Below are 4,368 nucleotides of genomic sequence, written 5' to 3'. Positions count from 1 at the left end.
AGAGAGCGCGAGGGAGAGCGCGAGGGAGAGCGCGAGGGAGAGAGAGAGCGAGAGAGAGCGCGAGGGAGAGCGCGAGGGAGAGAGCGCGAGGGAGAGAGCGCGAGGGAGAGAGCGCGAGGGAGAGAGCGCGAGGGAGAGAGCGCGAGGGAGAGTGCGAGGGAGAGTGCGAGGGAGAGCGCGAGGGAGAGAGCGCGAGGGAGAGAGCGCGAGGGAGAGAGCGCGAGGGAGAGCGCGAGGGAGAGCGCAAGGGAGAGCGCAAGGGAGAGCGCGAGGGAGAGCGCGAGGGAGAGCGCGAGGGAGAGCGCGAGGGAGAGAGCGCGAGGGAGAGAGCGCGAGGGAGAGAGCGCGAGGGAGAGAGCGCGAGGGAGAGCGCGAGGGAGAGCGCGAGGGAGAGCGCAAGGGAGAGCGCAAGGGAGAGCGCAAGGGAGAGCGCGGGGAGAGAGCGCGAGGGAGAGAGCGCGAGGGAGAGAGCGCGAGGGAGAGAGCGCGAGGGAGAGAGCGCGAGGGAGAGAGCGCGAGGGAGAGAGCGCGAGGGAGAGAGCGCGAGGGAGAGAGCGCGAGGGAGAGAGCGCGAGGGAGAGAGCGCGAGGGAGAGAGCGCGAGGGAGAGAGCGCGAGGGAGAGAGCGCGAGGGAGAGAGCGCGAGGGAGAGAGCGCGAGGGAGAGAGCGCGAGGGAGAGAGCGCGAGGGGAGAGAGCGCGAGGGAGAGAGCGCGAGGGAGAGAGCGCGAGGGAGAGAGCGCGAGGGAGAGAGCGCGAGGGAGAGAGCGCGAGGGAGAGAGCGCGAGGAGAGCGCGAGGGAGAGAGCGCGAGGGGAGAGAGCGCGAGGGAGAGAGCGCGAGGGAGAGAGCGCGAGGGAGAGAGCGCGAGGGAGAGAGCGCGAGGGAGAGAGCGCGAGGGAGAGAGCGCGAGGGAGAGAGCGCGAGGAGAGAGCGCGAGGGAGAGAGCGCGAGGGAGAGAGCGCGAGGGAGAGAGCGCGAGGGAGAGAGCGCGAGGGAGAGAGCGCGAGGGAGAGAGCGCGAGGGAGAGAGCGCGAGGGAGAGAGCGCGAGGGAGAGAGCGCGAGGGAGAGAGCGCGAGGGAGAGAGCGCGAGGGAGAGAGCGCGAGGGAGAGAGCGCGAGGGAGAGAGCGCGAGGGAGAGAGCGCGAGGGAGAGAGCGCGAGGGAGAGAGCGCGAGGGAGAGAGCGCGAGGGAGAGAGCGCGAGGGAGAGAGCGCGAGGGAGAGAGCGCGAGGGAGAGAGCGCGAGGGAGAGCGAGCGCGAGGGAGCGAGCGCGAGGGAGAGAGCGCGAGGGAGAGAGCGCGAGGGAGAGAGCGCGAGGGAGAGAGCGCGAGGGAGAGAGCGCGAGGGAGAGAGCGCGAGGGAGAGAGCGCGAGGGAGAGAGCGCGAGGGAGAGAGCGCGAGGGGAGAGAGCGCGAGGGAGAGAGCGCGAGGGAGGAGAGGCGAGGGAGAGAGCGCGAGGGAGAGAGCGCGAGGGAGAGAGCGCGAGGGAGAGAGCGCGAGGGAGAGAGCGCGAGGGAGAGAGCGCGAGGGAGAGAGCGCGAGGGAGAGAGCGCGAGGGAGAGAGCGCGAGGGAGAGAGCGCGAGGGAGAGAGCGCGAGGGAGAGAGCGCGAGGGAGAGAGCGCGAGGGAGAGAGCGCGAGGGAGAGAGCGCGAGGGAGAGAGCGCGAGGGAGAGAGCGCGAGGGAGAGAGCGCGAGGGAGAGAGCGCGAGGGAGAGAGCGCGAGGGAGAGAGCGCGAGGGAGAGAGCGCGAGGGAGAGAGCGCAAGGGAGAGAGCGCAAGGGAGAGAGCGCAAGGGAGAGAGCGCGAGGGAGAGCGCGAGGAGAGCGCGAGGGAGAGCGCGAGGGAGAGAGCGAGGGAGAGAGCGAGGGAGAGAGCGAGGGAGAGCGCGATAGAGAGCACGAGGGAGAGCGCGAGGGAGAGCGCGAGGGAGAGCGCGAGGGAGAGCGCGAGGGAGAGAGCGCGAGGGAGAGAGCGCGAGGGAGAGAGCGCGAGGGAGAGAGCGCGAGGGAGAGCGCGAGAGAGAGCGCGAGGGAGAGCGCGAGGGAGAGCGCGAGGGAGAGCGCGAGGGAGAGCGCGAGAGACCGCGAGGGAGAGAGCGCGAGGGAGAGCGCGAGGGAGAGCGCGAGGGAGAGCGCGAGGGAGAGCGCGAGGGAGAGCGCGAGGGAGAGCGCGAGGGAGAGCGCGAGGGAGAGCGCGAGAGAGCGCGAGAGAGCGCGAGAGAGAGCGCGAGAGAGAGAGCGAGAGAGAGAGCGAGAGAACGCGCGAGAGAGCGCGAGAGAGAGCGCGAGAGAGAGCGCGAGAGAGCGCGAGAGAGCGCGAGAGAGCGCGCGAGAGAGAGCGCGAGAGAGCGCGCGAGAGAGAGCGCGAGAGAGAGCGCGAGAGAGCGCGAGAGAGCGCGAGAGAGCGCGAGAGAGCGCGAGACAGAGCGCGAGACAGAGAGCGAGACAGTGAGCGAGACAGTGAGCGAGACAGAGAGCGAGAGAGAGCGAGAGAGAGAGCGAGAGAGAGAGCGAGAGAGAGAGCGAGAGAGAGCGCGAGAGAGCGCGAGAGAGCGCGAGAGAGCGCGAGAGAGCGCGAGAGAGCGAGAGAGAGCGAGAGAGAGCGAGAGAGCGCGAGAGAGCGCGAGAGAGCGCAAGAGAGCACGAGAGAGCGTGAGAGAACGCGAGGGAGCGAGAGAGAGCGACAGAGAGCGAGAGAGAGCACGAGAGAGCGCGCGAGAGAGAGAGCGCGAGAGAAAGCGCCCGAGAGAGCACGAGAGAGCGCGAGAGAGCGCGAGAGAGCGCGAGAGAGCGCGAGAGAGCGAGAGAGCGCGAGAGAGCGAGAGAGAGCGAGAGAGCGCGAGAGAGCGCGAGAGGGAGAGATCGAGAGAGCGCAAGCGCGAGAGAGGGAGCGAGAGCGCGAGAGAGAGAGCGAGAGCGCGAGAGAGAGCGCGAGAGAGCGCGAGAGAGCGCGAGAGAGCGCGCGAGAGAGAGCGCGAGAGAGCGCGCGAGAGAGAGCGCGAGAGAGAGCGCGAGAGAGCGCGAGAGAGCGCGAGAGAGCGCGAGACAGAGCGCGAGACAGAGAGCGAGACAGTGAGCGAGACAGAGAGCGAGAGAGAGCGAGAGAGAGAGCGAGAGAGAGAGCGAGAGAGAGAGCGAGAGAGAGAGCGAGAGAGAGCGCGAGAGAGCGCGAGAGAGCGCGAGAGAGCGCGAGAGAGCGCGAGAGAGCGCGAGAGAGCGAGAGAGAGCGAGAGAGAGCGAGAGAGCGTGAGAGAACGCGAGGGAGCGAGAGAGAGCGACAAGCACGAGAGAGCGCGCGAGAGAGAGAGCGCGAGAGAAAGCGCCCGAGAGAGCACGAGAGAGCGCGAGAGAGCGCGAGAGAGCGCGAGAGAGCGCGAGAGAGCGCGAGAGAGCGAGAGAGCGCGAGAGAGCGCGAGAGGGAGAGATCGAGAGAGCGCAAGCGCGAGAGAGGGAGCGAGAGCGCGAGAGAGAGAGCGAGAGCGCGAGAGAGAGAGCGAGAGCGCGAGAGAGAGAGCGAGAGCGCGAGAGAGAGAGCGAGAGCGCGAGAGAGAGAGCGAGAGCGCGGAGAGAGAGCGAGAGCGCGAGAGAGAGAGCGAGAGCGCGAGAGAGAGAGCGAGAGCGCGAGAGATAGAGCGAGAGCGCGAGAGAGAGCGAGAGCGCGAGAGCGCGAGAGAGAGCGAGAGAGAGCGAGAGAGAGCGAGAGAGAGCGAGAGGGAGCGAGAGGGAGCGGGGGAGGGAGCGGGGGAGGGAGCGGGGGAGGGAGCGGGGGAGGGAGCGGGGGAGGGAGCGGGGGAGGGAGCGGGGGAGGGAGCGGGGGAGGGAGCGGGGGAGGGAGCGGGGGAGGGAGCGGGGGAGGGAGCGGGGGAGGGAGCGGGGGAGGGAGCGGGGGAGGGAGCGGGGGAGGGAGCGGGGGAGGGAGCGGGGGAGGGAGCGGGGGAGGGAGCGGGGGAGGGAGCGGGGGAGGGAGCGGGGGAGGGAGCGGGGGAGGGAGCGGGGGAGGGAGCGGGGGAGGGAGCGGGGGAGGGAGCGGGGGAGGGAGCGGGGGAGGGAGCGGGGGAGAGAGCGGGGGAGAGCGCGAGGGAGCACGAGGGAGCACGGGAGAGCACGGGAGAGCACGGGAGAGCGCAAGAGAGCACGGGAGAGCACGGGAGAGCACGGGAGAGCACGGGAGAGCGCAAGAGAGCACGGGAGAGCGCAAGAGAGCACGGGAGAGCACGGGAGAGCACGGGAGAGCGCAAGAGAGCATGGGAGAGCGCAAGAGAGCGCAAGAGAGCGCAAGAGAGCGCAAGAGAGCGCAAGAGAGCACGGGAGAGCACGGGAGAGCACGGGAGAGCGCAGGAGAGCGCGGGAGAGCGCAAGAGAGCGCAA

This window comes from Mustelus asterias, unplaced genomic scaffold (assembly GCF_964213995.1).
Source record: "Mustelus asterias unplaced genomic scaffold, sMusAst1.hap1.1 HAP1_SCAFFOLD_3632, whole genome shotgun sequence".
Lineage (NCBI taxonomy): Eukaryota > Metazoa > Chordata > Chondrichthyes > Carcharhiniformes > Triakidae > Mustelus > Mustelus asterias.
The sequence above is the reverse complement of the archived record's forward strand: the minus strand, read 5'-3'. Positions refer to the sequence as shown.